This window comes from Lagenorhynchus albirostris, chromosome X (assembly GCF_949774975.1).
Source record: "Lagenorhynchus albirostris chromosome X, mLagAlb1.1, whole genome shotgun sequence".
Classification (NCBI taxonomy): domain Eukaryota; kingdom Metazoa; phylum Chordata; class Mammalia; order Artiodactyla; family Delphinidae; genus Lagenorhynchus; species Lagenorhynchus albirostris.
Genome location: NC_083116.1, coordinates 85,696,065 through 85,717,151, shown reverse-complemented (window position 1 = coordinate 85,717,151; position 21,087 = coordinate 85,696,065).

Genomic DNA, 21,087 nt, shown 5'->3' with positions numbered 1-21,087 from the left:
CATACACCATATTAACAAATTGAAGAATAAAAACCATATGATCATCTCAATAGATGCAGAAAAAGCTTTTGACAAAATTCAACAGCGATTTATGATAAAAACTCTCCAGAAAGTGGGCATAGAGGGAACCTACCTCAATATAATAAAGGCCATATACAACAAACCCACAGCAAACATCATTCTCAATGGTGGAAAACTGAAAGCATTTCCTCTAAGATCAAGAACAAGACAAGGATGTCCAGTCTCACCACTATTATTCAACATAGTTTTGGAAGTCCTAGCCACGGCAATCAGAGAAGAGAAAGGAATAAAAAGAATACAAATTGGAAAAGAAGAAGTAAAAGTGTCACTGTTTGCAGATGACATGGTACTATTCATAGAGTATCCTAAAGATGCCACCAGAAAACTACTAGAGCTATTCAGTGAATTTGGTAAAGTTGCAGGATACAAAATTATTGCACAGAAATCTCTTGTATTCGTATACACTAACAATGAAAAATCAGAAAGAGAAGTTAAGGAAAGACTCCCATTTACCATTGCAACAAAAAGGATAAAATACCTAGGAATGAACCTCCCTAAGGAAACAAAAGATCTGTATGCAGAAAACTATAAGACACTGATGAAAGAAATTAAAGGTGATACCAACAGATGGAGAGATATACCATGTTCTTGGACTGGAAGAATCAATATTGTGAAAATGACTCTACTACCCAAAGCAATCAACAGATTCAATGCAATCCCTATCAAATTACCAATGGCATTTTTTACGGAACTAGAACAAAAAATCTTAAAATTTGTATGGAGACACAAAAGACCGCAAATAGCCAAAGCAGTCTTGAGGGAAAAAACTGGAGCTGGAGGAATCATACTCCCTGACTTAAGACAATACTACAAAGCTTCAGTAACCAAGACAATATTGTACTGGCACAAAAACAGAAACATAGATCAATGGAACAAGATAGAAAGCCCAGAGACAAACCCATGCACCTATGGTCAACTAATCTATGACAAAGGAGGCAAGGATATATAATGGAGAAAAGACAGTCTCTTCAATAAGTGGTGCTGGGAAAACTGGACAGCTACATGTAAAAGGATGAAATTAGAACACTCGCTAACACCATACACAAAAAATAAACTCAGGGCTTCCCTGGTGGCGCAGTGGTTGAGAGTCCGCCTGCCGATGCAGGGGACATGGGTTCGTGCCCCGGTCTGGGAAGATCCCACATGCTGTGGAGCAGCTGGGCTGGTGAGCTATGGCCACTGAGCCTGCGCATCTGGAGCCTGTGCTCCGCAACAGGAGAGGCCACAAGAGTGAGAGGCCGGGTACCGCAAAAAACAAAACAAAACAAAACAAAACAAAACAAAAAAAACCCAACTCAAAATGGATTAGAGACCTAAATGTAATACCGGACACTATAAAACTCTTAGAGGAAAACTTAGGAAGAACACTTTGGCATAAATCACAGCAAGATCTTTTTTGATCCACCTCCTAGAGTAATGGAAATAAAAACGAGTAGAAACAAATGGGACCTAATGAAACTTCAAAGCTTTTGCACAGCAAAGGAAACCATAAACAAGACGAAAAGACAACCCTCAGAATGGGAGAAAATATTTGCAAATGAATCAATGGACAAATGATTAATTTCCAAAATATATAAACAGCTCATGCCGCTCAATATTAAAAAATTAAACAACCCAATCCAAAAATGGGCAGAAGACCTAAATAGACATTTCTCCAAAGAAGACATACAGATGGCCAAGAAGCACATGAACAGCTGCTCAACATCACTAATTATTAGAGAAATGCAAATCGAAACTACAATGAGGTATCACCTCACACCAGTTAGAATTGGCATCATCAGAAAATCTACAAACAACAAATGCTGGAGAGGGTGTGGAGAACAGGGCACCCTCTTGCACTGTTGCTTGGAATGTAAATTGATACAGCCACTATGGAGAACACTATGAAGGTTCCTTAAAATACTAAAAATATAATTTGATCCAGCAATCCTACTACTGGGCATATACCCAGAGAAAACCATAATTCAAAAAGACACATGCACCCCAATGTTCATTGCAGCACTATTTACAATAGCCAGGTCATGAAAGCAACCTAAATGCCCATTGACAGACGAATGGATAAAGGAGATGTGGTACATATATACAATGGAATATTACTCAGCCATAAAAATGAATGAAATTGGGTCATTTGTTGAGACATGGATGCATCTAGAGATTGTCATACAGAGTGAAGTAAGCCAGAAAGAGAAAAACAAATATCTTATATTAACATATATATGTGGAACCTAGAAAAATGGTACAGATGAACCTGTTTACAGGGCAGAAATTGAGACACAGATGTAGAGAACAAACGTATGGACACCAAGAGGGGAAAGCCGCGGGGGGGTGGTTGTGGTGGTGTGATGAATTGGGCGATTGGGTTTGGCATGTATACACTGATGAGTATAAATTTGATGACTAATAAGAACCTGTTGTTTAAAAAAATAAATTAAAGACAATTGAAAAATTTAAAAAACGTGCAGAACTTGTACAATGAAATCTATAATATGTTGTTGAGAGAAATTAACAAGAAGACCTAATAAATGGAAAGAAATTCCATGTTTGTAGATTGGAAGATTTAAGTTTGTTAAGATGGAGGTACTCCCTAAATCCACTACAGGTTCAATGTAATCCTTTTCAAAATCCCAGATGCCTTTTTTTTCAAAAACGACAAAATTATTATAATATCTTATGGAAATAGAAAGGACTCAGAGTAACCAAAAAATTTGCAGAAGTACAAATTTGGAGGACTTAACACTCCCATATTTCAAAACTTACTACAAAATTTCATTCTCCTAATGATTAATAATGTTGAGCATCCTTTTTTGTGCTTATTGGCCATTTTTATATCTTCTTTGGAGAAATGCCTATTCAAATCCTTTGCCCATTTAAAAATTGTGGTAAAATATCATACGTAACCTAAACCTTACCTTTTAAACCTTTTTTTTTTTTCCCGGTACGCGGGCCTCTCACTGTTGTGGCCTCTCCCGTTGCGGAGCACAGGCTCCAGACACGCAGGATCAGCGGCCATGGCTCACAGGCCCGGTCGCTTCGCGGCATGTGGGATCTTCCCGGACCGGGGCACGAACCCGTGTCCCCTGCATCGGCAGGCGGACTCTCAACCACTGCGCCACCAGGGAAGCCCCTAAACCATTTTTAAGTGTATAATTCAGTGGTATTAAGTACATTCACATTGTTGTGCAAACATCATCCAACTCCAGAACTTTTTTGTCATCCCAAACTAAAATTCTGTAACCATTAAACAACTTCCCCCTCCCCCTCAGCCCCTGGTAACCACCTTTCTACTTTCTGTTTTGTGAATTTGACTGCTCTAGGTATCTCATATAAGTGGAATCATACAATATTTGTTCTTTTGTGTCTGGCTTATTTAACTTATGTTTTCAAGGTTCATCCATATTGTAGTATTTATCAGAATCTCATTCCTTCTTAAGGCTGAATGATATTCCATTGTATGTATACACCACATTTTGTTTATCTATTCACCTGTTGATGGAGATTTAGGATGTTCACATCTTTTGGCTATTTTGAATAATGCTGCTATGAATACTGGCTACAAATATCTGTTTGAGTCCCTGCTTTCAATTATTTTGGGTATATACCTAGAAGTGGAATTGCTGAATTATATTGTAATTCTGTTTCATTTTTTGAGGAACTACTATGCTGTTTTCCATAGCAGCTACACCATTTTATATTCCCACTACTTATGTACAGGTGTCGAATTTCTCTACATCCTTCCAAACACTTGTTATTTTCTTGAAAATAACTATCCCCTTGGATATGAGGTAGTATCTCATGGTGGTTTTGATTTGCATTTCCTTAACCATTGAAGATGTTGAGCATTTGATTCTTCATTGGAGAAATATCTCTTCAAGTCCTTTGCCCATTTTTGAATCAGGTTGCTTGGTTTTCTTGCTGTTGAGTTGTAGGTGTTATTTTGTGTATATTCTGGGTATTAACCCTGCATCAGTTTCCTAAAGCTGCCATAACAACCAAAGGCTGCGTGGCTTAAACAACAGGAATGAATTTTCTTGTGATTCTGGAGTCTAGAAGTCCAAGATCAAGGTGTCAGCAGGGTTAGTTTCTTTCTGAGGCCTTTTTCCTTGGCTTGTAGATGGCCATTTCTCCCTCCCTCCATCCCTCCCTCCATCCCTTCCTTCCTTCCTTCCTTCCTTTCAAATTTAATTTTTATTGGAGTACAACTGCTTTACAATGTTGTGTTAGTTTCTGCTGTGCAGCAAAGTGAATCAGTTATACATATACATATATCCACTCGTTTTTAGATTTCCTTCCCATTTAAGTCACTACAGAGCATTGTGTAGAGTTCCCTGTGCTATAGAGTAGGTTCTCATTATTTATCTATTTTATACATAGTAGTGTATATATGTCAACCCCAATCTCCCATTTCATCCCACCCTCCCTTCCCCCCTTGGTAACTGTAAGTTTGTTCTCTACTTCTGTGACTCTATTTCTGCTTTGCAAATAAGTTCATCTGTACCATATTTCTAGATTGCACATATAAGAGATATTATACGATATTTGTTTTTCTCTTTCTGACTTACTTCACTCTGTATGACCGTCTCTCCTTTTCTTGTCACATGGTCTTCCCTCTACATTTGTCTGTGTTCTAATTTCCTTTTCTTATAAGGACACCAATCATATTGATTTTATGACCCACCTTAATGATGTCATTTAACCATAATTACCTCTTTAAGGACCTTATCTCCAAATACAGTTACGTTCTGAGGTACAGGGCGTTTAGGATTTCAACATATAAAATTGGCAGGAGGGGCAAAATTCAGTCCATAACAATTCCTCAACAGATATATAATTTGCAAATATTTTCTCCCACGGGTTGTTTTTCTACCCTCTTGATAGTGTCCTTTGCTACACAAATGTTTTAAATTTTGATGAAGTCCTATTTAATTAATTTATTAATTTTTTCTTTTGTTGCTTGCGTTTTTGGTGTCATATTCAAGAAATCATTGCCAAATCCAACGTCATTAAAACTTCCCACTATGTTTTCTTCTAAGAGCTTTACAGTTTTAGCTCTTACATTTAGGTCTTTGATCCATCTTGAGTTAATTTTTGTATATGATGTATAATATGAGTCCAACTTCATCCTTTTACATGCGAATGCCCAGTTTTCCCAGGACCATTTGTTGAAAAGACTGTCCTCTCCCCATTGAACAAAAATCATTTAGCCACATGTGTGAGGGTTTATATCTATCTAGACTCTCTATTCTATTCATTTGGTCTATATGTCTGTCTTTATGCACACACCATACTGTTTTGATTACTGTAGCACTGTGGTAATTTTTGAAATCAGAAGGAGTGAGTTCTTCTTTGTTCTTTTCCAAGATATTTTTGCTATTTGAAGTCTCTTAAGACTCATATGAATTTTGGTGTGGATTTTTCTATTTCTGCATAAAATGAAGTGGGGAAAAATTCTATCACTTTATTTTGTCCATTTGAATGGACCATGTTTTTCTGGTATATTTTGTATTTCTTGTTGAAAATTAAGCATTTGATAATTATAATGTCATAACTTTGAAAATCAGATTCTCCTTGTTTGCTTTTAGACCATACCATACTATATTTTCAAAGACTGTTCCTTGTTGTGTGTGTTTGGTGATGTCTCTGTTCCTTTGCCTTTTGTTCAGCTAATTTTTGCACAGAGATTTCCTTGAATTTCAGGAGTAGAAACAGTCAAACAAACAAACAAAAAAGAGAGATTAACAACGTCTCCCACGATCTTTCCAGACTGACTCTTTGCTGTTGTATTCCTTATGGATTAGATAGGCCTGCTTTGAGCCTAGGTATCACCTGAGGTGAAAGCTTAAGGTTTTCTCAGGTCGTTTGTCAGCATGACTGAGCATGTGTGTGGTTTTCTAAATTCTGCATATATGAGGCTGCTTTTGAATGTCCTTTTCCTTTATTTCCTCAAGCAAGGTGTCCTTTAGTTCTTCAAACATACTTGTAATGGCTCCTTTGAAGTCCTGGCGTGTTAAACACAATATCTGACCCCTCTCATAGGCACTTTCTGTTGTCTTAATTTTTCCCTTTTGTATGGTCACATTTTCCTCTTTCTTTGTATGTCTCACTATTTTTTGTTGAAAATTGGACATTTTAGTAATATATTGTAGCAACTGTGGATACTGATTCCCCTCACTTCTTGCTAGTGCTTGTTTTTGTTGCTGTTTACTTATTTATTTATTTATATTTTAGTGACTTGGCTAAACTACTTTAGTGAAGGCTATTTCCCCATAGTATGAAACTCTGGTGTTGCTCCTCAGGGTTCTCAGCCTTGGGCATATGCACGGTCACCATGGGATGACAGTGCTTTTAGCAGGGCTCATTTTGACTGTCTTTTTCCCTGATCTCTCTGTTAAATTATCTATCTCATTTGATATCACACATAGCTGTCGAGCTCTACTAATTATTGGCTGATTGCTCTATAATTTTTGCAATGTCCTGGGGCATAATTTTTTTTTTTTTTGCGGTATGTGGGCCTCTCACTGCTGTGGCCTCTCCCGTTGTGGAGCACAGGCTCCGGACACGCAGGCCCAGCGGCCATGGCCCACGGGCCCAGCCACTCCACAGCATGTGGAATCCTCCCGGACCGGGGCACGAACCCGTGTCCCCTGCATCGGCAGGAGGACTCTCAACCACTGCGCCACCAGGGAAGCCCCTGGGGCATAATTTGCTTCACAGTCTGATCTAGTCACTTTTGTGTAGGGGTATTTTTTGAGATCAGACTTGGAGGTCTGTTATGATCCCAGCAAACGCTCTTAGCTCTATGTTTCCCTGCTTCTGTTTGGTGAACTAGCTGGCCTATGATTTAGCTTATTGCTAAATTAATTAAGATAAATTATTATTTTCAGGAGTGTTCTTAGGCTGGAACTTCCCCATACTCTGTTTCAAATAAAGTAGGTTCTTTTGGGAAGAGCTCTGAAACTCTTTTCCTATAGACAGCCCCTCTCCCTGGGAAAAATCTCTGGGCCACTAATCTGAGTGCTGAGCAGGGCAGTAGACCTTTGTCTTTTCAACTTGCCTCTCTCAGTGTTGAACTTTTGCCCTATGAATGAGCTTGGATAACGTTGACTGGGCCACCTGTATTTCTGGCCTGTCATGCCTGGGATAGAGTCTCTGCCCTATGAGTAAGGAGTTAGGTAGAGGAAGGAAGCCCCCTGCCTCTTGACTGCACTCACCCCTTCAACTCAGAGTTGGAAGGGATGAGAAATGCTGGTGGCCTGCCTCTCCAGGTGAGATATAGTAATTGTTGGCTGGATGCTGAGGAGAGTGGGAGCCTCAACTTTTTGGCCACACCCACCCACAGTGGAGCTTCCTTCAAGCTGAGTGGGGGAAGGGGAAGGAGGGAGTGGGTCACGGATTGAAAGCCACAGCCTCTTATTGTTCTTACCAAGTTTTAAGAGATTTTTCTTGAATAAATGCTTCATTTGGTGTATGCCTTTAGGACAATTTCCAGAGATTTTAAATGGTTGTTTTTTGAAATTATTTTCACGAATTTTGCTTGTATGCTGGGAAATGGGTCCATGGAACTCATTATTCTGCCATCTTGGAAGTGGACTCTATGTCTTGACAGTGTGTTTTTAAGATGTAGGAAACTCAAACATGTTTAAAGGCTGCATCAGGAGAAAAATTAGAGGCTGAAGATACAGAAGGGAGAGAGGCAACTGACTGATCAAGATTCCTGATGAGGTAGCAGGGAATAGGACACAGAACACTAGTTGAAGGATTATTCAGTAGGAAAAAGGGCAACTCCTCCACTGTTACAGGGGAAGAAGGAGTGAGACGACAGGTGGGGATGCTCATGAGTTTGTAGGTTATGGTAAGGAATTGAGGACATTGCTCTCTGGTGTCTTCTATTTTCAATGCAGTAGGAGGTGAGGCCAAAGTTATGTATAGGTGTGAGACGGCTGAGGAGAATGAGGGTTTGACAAAACTGTTGTGGAGACTGGGATAGAATTTCATACATCTCTCTGCCTTCAGTGGGAGATGCTCAGAATCATGTGTAAAAATAAAGCTCTTAATGTCTCATGAAATCAAAGATGAATTTCTGATCCCAGATGTTTGCTGAGCTGGCCACAAGAGCAAGAGCCAAGAGCGACTCCTCTGGAATTTCAGTCCAAGACAAATGTCCATTTAGACATGTCTATGTTCCACCTTCTATCCAGAAAATTAAAGCTTGGGAATTCTGCTACCCTACCTCTTCCTGCTACAGCTGTCAGGAAGCTTAGGGGCAAACTGAGCTCCCATACTCTCTGAGGCGCCTGCTTACATACATTCTCTTGGCTTCCTTCCTTTCAGGGGTCTTTGTTCTGTTTTATCCCCACAGGATTTGCTCTCCCCTCTGTTTTAACCTTTAAGGAGAAGGGGGGACGCAGCTGTCATTTATAGCTTAGGGTTTAAGCGTGCAGGCTCCAAGGACTCAGATGCTGCCTGTGGGTCCCTGGACAAGTTATTCACACTCTTTAAGACTCAGGATCCTCATCTGTAGGACGGGAAGGATAATAGCTCCTCTTTTATAGATAATGTTTGTGTGAATTCAATGAGATCATTTATGTAAAGCATTTGGAACCATACTTGGATCTTAGTAAGTGCTCGATAATGCTAATGATTACAATTATCATCAGGTCTTCATTACTCTCTACTAGTGACTTGCAGAGAGGAATTTTCATGGGACCCCAGGTGACCATGCAAACTGAGCTGCCCATCCTAGGCTTGGTACCATCTGATCTGCCAAGCCATAAATTTGGACAGGCAATAACAACACTCCATCACCAAAGAGCAGCAGTATAAACAAAATCAGTCTGGAGCAGGTCCTGAAAGCAAAAGCAAATTATAGGAGGCGCAAACTCCCATAGTCCCTACTCATGCCACACTGCTTGCTCTCCCTCAGCTCACTTCTAGGCCCTTGTGGTGAGTTCCCAATAACCAGCTTACTGAAGAAGAAAAAACCCAGGAACATGGTTTGCAGATGATGCTGTATGATAAGTAGGGACTAACTGGAAGTTAACAGCCCCACTGAGATGTGACCCTGATGGGAAGTAAGGAAGGGAAATTCTCCTAGGAGCAAAACTCGGAGCTGTGCATCTGGTTGATCTCTTAATTCAGAAAGTGACGTAGCTGGGGCACTGATAAATGCCAATTAACAGTCTTGTCAGATGGTCAGACACTGGGAAGGAACAAGATTGGAGAACTGAGCCATAACAACAAGGCAGCAAAATACTTAGAGAGTGCTTATTACGTGTAAGTCACAGTCTAATTGCTTTGCGTACGTATATATGAGGAGTAAGTGAACAGATCTCTCAGAATGGGCTGAGTGTGAGAATATTTGTGTCTCGTGTGAATGCTTACAAAAGGGAGCATGATGACCCAGCCTGTAGAAATCTGTCAACTTCTTTCTCTAGACATTCCAGTGCTTGTTAGATGAGCCAGTGAAAAAAACTGCCATTGTAGAAGGGATGGATGGTGCCCAATTTCTCAACAGCAGAATTCCAATATGTCACCAATTCCTGGAGAGACCAACAAGTCCTTCAATGACAGAGGGACTGGACCTCTTCCATCAGGGAGTGGGCATCAATTTATCCTTATGGAAGTAATCACATATTCTGGAATGGATTTGCCTTCCCTGGTGCTTTTACCAGCACCACCATCCTTGGATTTTCTAATTACTTTATACACTTTGTACGCCATTGAAATATCCCATACAATATTTTTTTTTCTGGTCAAGGAACCCATTTCACAGTGGAAGAGGTAAGACAAATGGTCTAACGATAATGGGCTGTCACCCATAAGCAACTGCCTTTGCAGAAGGGTGGGATGGCCTATGGAAGATTTAGTTCTGATGACAGTTAGGAAACAACACTTTGTGAGCTCTGGGGGCCATTCTGCAGAATTCAGTGTGTTCTGTGAATCAACGACCAATATATGATGCTCTTTCTCCCGTAAACAGAATACACAGGTCTAGAAACCAAAGGGTGGAAATGGGAATGGCATCTCTCATCACTTCACTTAGTGAAACAATTGCAAAACTTTGATTCACAGGAAGTTGAGACTTCCACCTGGCCATTTGGAGTTCCTCATGACTTTGAACCAATAGGCAAAAAAAAAAAAAAAAAAAGAAAAAAAGAAAAAAAAAAGGGTGTTTACTATGTGGCTGGGATGAGTGGTCCCAACTATCAAGGGGAAATAGGGAATCTCTCTGCTACACAATGGGGTAAGGAAGAGCATGTCTGGAACCCAGGAGATTCATTGCATGACCCTAGCACTGCCATGTCCAGTGGCAAAAGGTCAATGAAGATTACAGCCAGCCAATACAGGTAGGACCTCCAAGAGCTCAGATTCCACACAATCATTGTTTAGGCAACCTCTAGGGTCTTAGGAATATAACACACAAGTTGCAGCTCAGGATTGCTAGATGCACTGGAGCAGGGCTTAATCTACCCTCTATATATGAGTATATGAGTCCCAGGAAATTCCCTTGGTACCTTCATCCTCATCATATCCAGTGATAAAGATTATCCAAAGAATACAGTAGTGATACACACACAGAACCACCAAGGGCCTCACGCTACCAAGAAAATAACCATGAACAGCTAAGGTTCTTGTTAAAGGCTAGGGACGCACATGGATTCAAAACAGAGAAAGGAAAGTCAGAAAGGCGAGCTATGGCCTCTGGAGTAGTTTCAGCAACAAGGACTATAACCATTCTCCTTATTTCCTTCCTTGCTCTGTGTGTGTGTAATTTATTTCCATCATCTTTCTTCATCTTCACCACATTGTAAAATACAGTGTGTGAATGGTGGTTCATTGTACAATCTAGTTCATAGCTTGTAGCATATCTAGAAGGGGTTGCAAGGTAGGTGGAAGAGGAAAAGATATCACCCCAAAACTTCTGGAGTTGGAGATAGTAGGTGATAAGATTTGGGATGATCTCCTTTTGGAGAAGGGGTGAATGGCTATTATGTATGGATTACTAGCATTATGTTGGACCAAGGCATTTTTGTAACTGTAGGTTTGAAGAAAAGTTTGTTATCCATCTTGTTCTCACAAATGATTGGTCTCTAGTAGATAATTCTTTTTTCAAAATTCTTTTTTTTATTGAAGTATAGTTGATTTACAATGTTTTGTTAGTTTCAGATGTACAGCAAAGTGATTCAGATATATATAGATATATATATATTCTTTTTTAGATTCTTTTCCATTATAGGTTATTACAATATATTTAATAGAGGTCCCTGTGCTATACAGTAGGTCCTTGTTATTTATCTATTTTATATATAGATGGTAGTATGTATATGCCTAGTAGATAATTCTTGTTCTCCCCACACCTCCCTCTCTCTGTCTCTTTCTCGGCTACATAGCATTCATTCTACCTTGTTTTATTCAGTCCAAATGAAATACTACTGCAGGGCTTGTATTCTCAACGTGGGGGTGGAAGGTGGATGGGCTGGTGGGTAATCACCCCCAAGGGGGGTGAAAATTGGTGTTTGGGGGGTAAAAAGCAGCCATTATGATAGTTTGTGGCCCTCTAAGGCTCAGCTCTAACTGACAAAATCTTTTTCTTTAGTTTTTAATTTCTCTTACTGGGTTTTCTTGGGTCACATGAGCAGCAATAATGCTGAAGTCATGTAAGATACACAAAGTGTATGCAAGCTCAGCGCTACAAAATCATGGCGAATAGATGGCTGTGATTTGAAAACTTTCAAACCATCGCTCATTCTCCCAGACATATGGCAAGTGACCTGCTTGCGCCTTTTGCCTGCCATTGACTGCCTTTATGTTTGATCCACAGTGCCTTTGTGTGTTATTTGCATTTTGAGAGTTAAATAAAAAAGGCTTCTATTATCCAAAAGTTATTTAATCCACCATTAATTACGTCAAGTAGTGAAAAGAAAAAATGTTGAAAATACCTGAAAGAATATCAAGCAGCTAGTTAAAAATTATTTTCTCACATAAAGCAAAACAAAAGTTAAGTCCACTAAAAGTAATTTTTTTACATCTTTATTGAAGTATAATAGCTTTACAATGGTGTGTTAGTTTCTGCTTTATAACAAAGTGAATCAGTTATACATATACATATGTTCCCATATCTCTTCCCTATTGCGTCTCCCTCCGTCCCACCCTCCCTATCCCACCCCTCTAGGTAGTCACAAAGCACCGAGCTGATCTCCTTGTGTATGTGGCTGCTTCCCACTAGCTATCTATTTTACATTTGGTAGTATAAATATGTCCATGCCACTCTCTTGCTTTGTAACAGCTTCCCCTTCCCCTTTCCCATATCCTAAGTCCATTCTCTAGTAGGTCTGTGTCTTAACTCCTGTCTTACCCCTAGGTTCTTCATGACATTTTTTTTCTTAAATTCGATATATATGTGTTAGCATATGGTATTTGTCTTTCTCTTTCTGACTTACTTCACTCTGTATGACAGACTCTAGGTCTATCCAACTCATTACAAATAGCTCAATTTCGTTTCTTTTTATGGCTGAGTAATATTCCATTGTATATATGTGCCACATCTTCTTTATTCATTCATCCGAAGATGGACACTTAAGTTGTTTCCATCTCTGGGCTATTGTAAATAGGGCTGCAATGAATATTTTGGTACATGACTCTTTTTGAATTACGGTTTTCTCAGGATATATGCCCAGTAGTGGGATTGCTGGGTTATATGGTAGTTCTATTGGTAGTTTTAAGGAACCTCCATACTATTCTCCATAGTGGCTGTATCAATTCACATTCCCACAAGCAGTACAAGAGTGTTCCCTTTTCTCCACACCCTCTCCAGCATTTATTGTTTCTAGATTTTTTGATGATGGCCATTCTGACCGGTGTAAGACAATATCTCATTGTAGTTTTGATTTGCATTTCTCTAATGATTAATGATGTTGAGCATTCTTTCATGTGTTTGTTGGCAGTCTGTATATCTTCTTTGGATAAATGTCTATTTAGGTCTTCTGCTCATTTTTGGATTGGGTTGCTTTTTTTTTTTGTTATTGAGCTGCATGAGCTGCTTATAAATTTTGGAGATTAATCCTTTGTCAGTTGCTTCATTTGCAAATATTTTCTCCCATTTTGCGGGTTGTCTTTTGGTTTGTTTATGGTTTCCCTTGCTGTGCAAAAGCTTTGAAGTTTCATTAGGTCTTATTTGTTTACTTCTGTTTTTATTTCCACTTCACTAGGAGGTGGGTCAAAAAGGATCTTGCTGTGATTTATGTCATAGAGTGTTCTGCCTATGTTTTCCTCTAAGAGTTTGATAGTTTCTGGCCTTACATTTAGGTCTTTAATCCATTTTGAGCTGATTTTTGTGTATGGTGTTAGGGAGTGTTCTAATCTCGTACTGTTACATGTACCTGTCCAGTTTTCCCAGCACCACTTATTGAAGAGGTTATCTTTCATCCACTGTGCAATCCTGCCTCCTTTATCAAAGATAAGGTGACCATATGTGCGTGGGTTTACTCTGGGCTTTCTATCTTGTTCCGTTGATCTATCTTCCTGTTTTTGTGCCAGTACCATACTGTCTTGATTACTGTAGCTTTGTAGTATAGTCTGAAGTCAGAGAGCCTGATTCCTCCAACTCCGTTTTTTGCTCTCAAGATTGCTTTGGATATTCGGGGTCTTCTGTATTTCTATACAAATTGTGAAATTTTTTGTTCTAGTTCTGTGAAAAATGCCAGTGGCAGTTTGATAGGGATTCTATTGAATCTGTAGATTGCTTTGGGTAGTAGAGTCATTTTCACAATGTTGATTCTTCCAATCCAAGAACATGGTATATCTCTCCATCTATTTGTATCATCTTTAATTTCTTTCATCAGTGTCTTATAATTTTCTGCATACAGCTCTTTTGTCTCTTTGGTAGGTTTATTCCTAGATATTTTATTCTTTTTGTTGCAATGGTAAATGGGAGTGTTTTCTTAATTTCACTTTCAGAGTTTTAATCATTAGTGTATAGGAATGCCAGAGATTTCTGTGCATTAAGTTTGTATCCTGCTACTTTACCAAATTCATTGATTAGCTCTAGTAGTTTTCTGGTAGCAACCTCAGGATTCTCTATGTATAGTAACATGTCATCTGCAAACAGTGACAGCTTTACTTCTTCCTTTCCGATTTGGATTCCTTTTATTTCTGTTTCTTCTCTGATTGCTGTGGCTAAAACTTCCAAAACTATGTTGAATAGGAGTGGTGACAGTGGACAACCTTGTCTTGTTCCTGATCTTAGTGGAAATGCTTTCAGTTTTTTACCATTGAGGACTATGTTGGCTGTGGGTTTGTCATATATGGCCTTTATTATGTTGAGGCAAGTTCCCTCTATGCCTACTTTCTGCAGGGTTTTTATCATAAATGGGGGTTGAATTTTGTCAAAAGCTTTCTCTGCATCTATTGAGATGATCATATGGTTTTTCTCCTTCAATTTGTTAATATGGTGTATCACATTGATTGATTTGCGTATACTGAAGAATCCTTGCATTCCTGGAATAAAGCCCACTTAATCATGGTGTATGATCCTTTTAATGTGCTCTTGGATTCTGTTTGCTAGTATTTTGTTGAGGATTTTTGCATCTATGTTCATCAGTGATATTGACCTGTAGTTTTCTTTCTTTGTGACATCTTTTTCTGATTTTGGTGTCAGGGTGATGGTGGCCTCATAGAATGAGTTTGGGAGTGTTCCTCCCTCTGCTATATTTTGGAAGAGTTTGAGAAGGATGGATGTTAGCTCTTCTCTAAATGTTTGAGAGAATTCGCCTGTGAAGCCATCTGGTCCTGGGCTTTCATTTGTTGGAAGATTTTTAATCACAATTTCAATTTCAGTGCTTGTGATTGGTGTGTTCATATTTTCTATTTCTTCCTGGTTCAGTCTTGGAAGGTTGTATCTTTCTAAGAATTTTTCCATTTCTTCCAAGATGTCCATTTTTTTGGCATAGAGTTTCTTGTAGTAATCTCTCATTGTCTTTTGTATTTCTGTAGTGTCAGTTGTTACTTCTCCTTTTTCATTTCTAATTCTATTTATTCGAGTCTTCTCACTTTTTTTCTTGATGAGTCTGGGTAATGGTTTATCTATTTTGTTTATCTTCTCAAAGAACCAGCTTTTAGTTTTATTGATCTTTGCTATCATTTCCTTCATTTCTTTTTCATTTATTTCTGATCTGATCTTTATGATTTCTTTCCTTCTGCTAACTTTGGGGGTTTTTTGCTCTTCTTTCTCTAATTGCTTTAGGTGCAAGGTTGGGTTGTTTATATGAGATGTTTCCTGTTTTTTAAGTTAGGATTGTATTGCTATAAACTTCCATCTTAGAACTGCTTTTGCTACATCCCATAAGTTTTGGTTTGTTGTGTCTCCTTTGTCATTTGTTTCTAGGTATTTATTCCTCTTTGATTTCTTCAGTGGTCACTTCGTTATTAAGTAGTGTGTTGTTTAGCCTCCTTGTGTTTGTATTTTTAACAGATCTTTTCCTGTAATTCATATCTAGTCTCATAAAGTTGTAGTCGGAAAACATACTTGATACAATTTCAATTTTCTTAAATTTACCAAGGCTTGATTTGTGACCCAAGGTATGATCTATCATGGAGAATGTTCCATGAGCATTTGAGAGAGATGTGTATTCTGTTGTTTTTGGATGGAATATCTTATAAATATTAATTAAGTCCATCTTGTTTAATGTATCATTTAAAGCTTGTGTTTCCTTATTTATTTTCGTTTTGGATATCTGTCCATTGGTGAAAGTGGGTTGTTAAAGCCCCCTACTATGAATGTGTTACTGTCAATTTTCCCTTTGATGACTCTTAGTATTTGCCTTATGTATTGACGTGCTTCTATGTTGGGTGCATAAATATTTACAATTGTTATATCTTCTTGTTGGATCGATCCCTTGATCATTATGTAGTGTCCTTCTTTGTCTCTTCTAATAGTCTTTATTTTAAAGTCTATTTGGTCAGATATGAGAATTGCTACTCCAGCTTTCTTTTGGTTTCCATTTGCATGGAATATCTTTTTCCATCCCCTTACTTTCAGTCTGTATGTGTCCCTAGGTCTGAAGTGGGTCTCTTGTAGACAGTGTATATATGGGTCTTGTTTTTGGATCCATGCAGCCAGTTTGTGTCTTTTGTTGGGAGCTTTTAATGCATTTACATTTAAGGTAATTATTGATATGTATGTTCCTATTCCCATTTTCTTAATTCTTTTGGGTTTGTTATGGTGAGTCTTTTACTCCTCTTGTGTTTCTTGCCTAGAGAAGGTCCTTTAGCATTTGTTGTAGAGCGGGTTTGGTGGTGCTGAACTCTCTCAGCTTTTGCTTGTCTGTAAAGGTTTTAATCTGTCCATCTAATCTGAGTGAGATCCTTGCTGGGTAGAGTAATCATGGTTGTAAGTTTTTCTCTTTAATCACCTTAAATATGTCCTGCCACTCCCTTCTGGCTTGCAGGGTTTCTGCTGAAAAATCAGCATTTCAACTTATGGGGATTCCCTTGTGTGTTATTTGTTGTTTTTCCCTTGCTGCTTTTAATATGTTTTCTTTTTATTTAATTTTTGACAGTTTGATTAATATGTGTCTTGGCGTGTTTCTCCTTGGATTTATCCTGTATGGGACTCTCTGTGCTTCCTGGACTTGATTAACTATTTCCTTTCCCACATTAGGGAACTTCACAACTATAATCTCTTCAAATATTTTCTCAGTCTCTTTCTTTTTCTCTTCTTCTTCTGGGACCCCTATAATTCGAATGTTGGTGCGTTTAAGGTTGTCCCAGAGGTCTCTGAGACTGTCCTCAGTTCTTTTCATTCTTTTTTCTTTATTCTGCTCTGCAGTAGTTATTTCCAGTATTTTATCTTCCAAGTCACTAATCCGTTCTTCTGACTCAGTTATTCTGGTATTGATTCCTTCTAGAGTATATTTAATTTTATTTATTGTGTTGTTCATAATTGCTTGTTTCCTCTTTAGTTCTTCTAGGTCCTTTTTAAATGTTTCTTGCATTTTCTCTACTCTATTCCCAACATTTTGGATCATCTTTACCATCATTATTCTGAATTCTTTTTCAGGTAGACTGCCTATTCCCTCTTCATTTGTTAGGTGGTGTGTTTTACCTTGATCCTTCATCTGCTGTGTTTTCCTGTCTTCTCATTTTGCTTATCTTATGGTGTTTGGGTTCTCCTTTCTGCAGGCTGCAGTTTCGTGATTCCCATTGTTTCTGGTGTCTATCCCCAGTGGCTAAAGTTGGTTTAGTGTGTTGTGTAGGCTTTGTGGTGGAGGGGACTAGTGCCTTTGTTCTGGTGGGTGAGGCTGGATCTTCTGTTTCTGGTGAGTAGGTCCTCGTCTGGTGGTATGTTTTGCAGTGTCTGTGGACTTATTATGATTTTAGGCAGCCTCTCTGCTATTAGGTGGCATTGTGTTCCTGTCTTCCTAGTTTCTTGGCATAGGGTGTCCAGCACTGTAGCTTGCTGGTCGTTGAGTGAACCTGGGTCTTGGTGTTGAGATGGAGATCTCTAGCAGGTTTTCGCCGTTTGATATTACATGGAGCTGGGAGGTCTCTTGTGGACCAGTGTCCTGAAGTTGACACTCCCACCTCAGAGGCACAGCACTGAGTCCTGGCTGGAGCACCAAGTGCCTTTCATCCACACGGTTCAGAATAAATGGGAGAAAAATTAGAAAGAAAGAACGAAGGAAAGAAATTGGATAAAATAAAGATAAAATAAAATAAAGTTATTAAAATAAATAATATTAAGAAATGTTTTTTTAAAAAGTAAAAAGAAGAAGAAAAGAAAAAGAAACGGACGGAGAGAACCCTAGGACAAATGGTAAAAGCAAAGCTAAACAGACAAAATCTCACACAGAAGCATACACATACACACTCACAAAAAGAGGAAAAGGGGAAAAAATCATAGATCTTGCTCTCACAGTCTGCCTCCTCAATTTGGGATGATTCGTTGTCTATTCATGTATTCCACAGATGCAGGGTACATCAAGTTGAGTGTGGAGCTTTAATCCGCTGCTTCTGGGGCTGCTGGGAGAGATTTCCCTTTCTCTTCTTTGTTCGCACAGCTCCTGGGGTTCAGCTTTGGCTTTGGACCCGCCTCTGCGTTCAGGTCACCTGAGGGCGTCTGTTCTTCACTCAGACAGGATGGGGTTAAAGAGCAGCTGACTCGGGGGCTCTGGCTCACTCAGGCCGTGGGGAGGGATGGGCACGGAGTCGGGGTGAGCCTGCGGTGGCAGTGGATGGCATGACGTTGCACCAGCCTGAGGCGTGCTCTGCATTCTCCCGGGGTTGTCCCTGTATCACGGGACCCTGGCAGTGGCGGGCTGCAGAGGCTCCCGGGAGGGAGGTGTGGATAGTGACATGTGCTCGCACACAGGCTTCTTGCTGGTGGCAGCAGCAGACTTAGCGTCTCATGCCCGTCCTGGGACCTGTGCTGTTAGCCACGGCTCGTGCCTGTCTCTGGAGCTCCTTTAAGCAGCACTCTTAATCCCCTCTCCTCGCACACCAGGAAACAAAGAGAGAAGAAAAAGTCTCTTGCCTCTTCGGCAGGTCCAGCCTTTTTCCTGGACTCCCTCCCGGTTAGCTGTGGTGCAGTAACCCCTTCAGGCTGTGTTCATGCTGCCAGTCCTATCCCTGTGCTCCGACCGAAGCTGAGCCTCAGCTCCCAGCCCCCGCCCGCCCCAGCAGGTGAGGAGACAAGCCTTTCAGGCTGCTGAGTGCCAGTCGGCACCGATCCTCTGTGCGGAATTCTTTCTGCTTTGCCCTCTGCTCCCCTGTTGCTGTGCTCTCCTCCACGGCTTTGAAGCTTCCCCCTCCGCCACCTGCAGTCGCCGCCCCGCGAAGGGGCTTCCTAGTGTGTGGAAACCTTTCCTCCTTCACAGCTCCCTCCCACTGGTGCAGGTCCCATCCCTATTCTTTTGTCTATGTTTATTCTTTTTTCTTTTGCCATACCCAGGTACGTGGGGGAGATTCTTGCCTTTTGGGAGGTCTGAGGTCTTCTGCCAGCGTTCAGTGGGTGATCTATAGGAGCAGTTCCACGTGTAGTTGTATTTCTGATGTATCTGTGGGGAGGAAGGTAATCTCCCCGTCTTATTCTTCTGCCATCTTCCCCAAGCCCCCCATTCAAATGTTGACGGAAACTTAGGTTGCTTCCATGTCCTGGCTATTGTAAATAAAGCTGCAATGAACATTGTGGTAAAAGACTCTTTTCGAATTATGGATTTCTCAGGGTATATGCCCAGTAGTAGGATTGCTGGGTCTTATGGCAGTCCTATGTTTAGTTTTTTAAGGAACCTCCATACTGTTCTCCATAGTGGCAGTATCAATTTACATTCACACCAACAGTGCAAGAGGGTTCCCTTTTCTCCACACCCTCTCCAGCATTTATTGTTTGTAGATTTTTTGATGATGGCCATTCTGACTGGTGAGAGATGAATCTAATTGTAGTTTTGATTTGCATTTCTCTTATGATTAACGATGTTGAGGATTCTTTCATGTGTTTGCTGGCAATCTGTATGTCTTCTTTGGAGAAATATCTATTTAGGCTTTCTTCCCATTTTTGGATTGGGTATTTTTTTTTTGATATGGAGCTGCATGTGCTGCTTGTAAATTTTGGAGATTAATCCTTTGAAATTTGCTTCATTTGCAAATATTTTCTCCCATTCCAAGGGCTGTCTTTTCGTCTTGTTAATGGTTTCCTTTACTGTGCAAAAGCATTTAAGTTTCATTAGGTCCCATTTGTTTATTTTTGTTTTTATTTCCATTTCTCTAAGAGGTGGGTCAAAAAGGATCTTGCTGTGATTTATGTCATGGAGTGTTCTGCCTAAGTTTTCCTCTAACAGTTTAATAGTATCTGGCCTTACATTTAGGTCTTTAATCCATTTTGAGTTTATTTTGTGTACGGTGTTAGGGAGTGTTCTAATTTCATTCTTTTACATGTAGCTGTCCAGTTTTCCCAGCAACACTTATTGAAGAGACTGTGTTTTCTTCACTGTATATTCTTGCCTCCTTTATCAAAGATAAGGTGACCATATGTGCGTGGGTTTATCTCTGGGCTTTCTATCCTGTTCCATTGAACTATATTTCTGTTTTTGTGCCAGTACCATACTGCCTTGATTACTGTAGCTTTGTAGTAGAGTTGAAGTCAGGGAGCCTCATTCCTCAGTCTACATTTTTCTTTCTCAAGATTTCTTTGGCTATTGGAGGTCATTTTTGTTTCCATACAAACTGTGAGATTTTTTGTTCTAGTTCTCTGAAAAATGACAGTGGTAGTTTGAGAGGGACTGCATTGAATCTGTAGATTGCTTTGGGTAGTATAGTCATTTTCACAATGTTGATTCCTCCAATACAAGAACATGGTATATCTCTCCATCTATTTGTATCTTCTTTAATTTCTTTCATCAGTGTCATATAATTTTGTCGATACAGGTCTTTGTCTCCTTAGGTATGTTTATTCCTAGATATTTTATTCTGTTTGTTACAATGGTAAATGGGAGTGTTTCCTTAATTTCACTTTAAGGTTGTTCATCATTTGTGTATAGGAATGCAAGAGATTTCTGTGCATTAATTGTATATCGTGTTACTTGACCAAATTCATTTATTAGCGCTAGTAGTTTTCTGGTAGCATGTTTAGGTTTCTCTATGTACAGTATCATGTCATCTGCAAACAGTGACAGCTTTGCTTCTTCTTTTCTGATTTGGATTCCTTTTATTTCTGTTTCTTCTCTGATTGCTGTGGCTAAAACTTCCAAAACTATATTAAATAAGAGTGGTGAGAGTGGGCAACCTTGTGCTCTTGCTGATCTTTGTGGAAATGTTTTCAGTTTTTCACCATCGAGGACTATCTTTGCTGTGGGTTTTTCATATATGGCATTTATGATATTGAGGACAGTTCCCTCTATGCGTACTTTCTGGAGGGTTTTTATCATAAATGGGGGTCGAATTTTGTTGAGAGCTTTCTCTGCATCTATTGAGATGATCATACGGTTTTTCTCCTTCAATTTGTTAATATGGTGTATC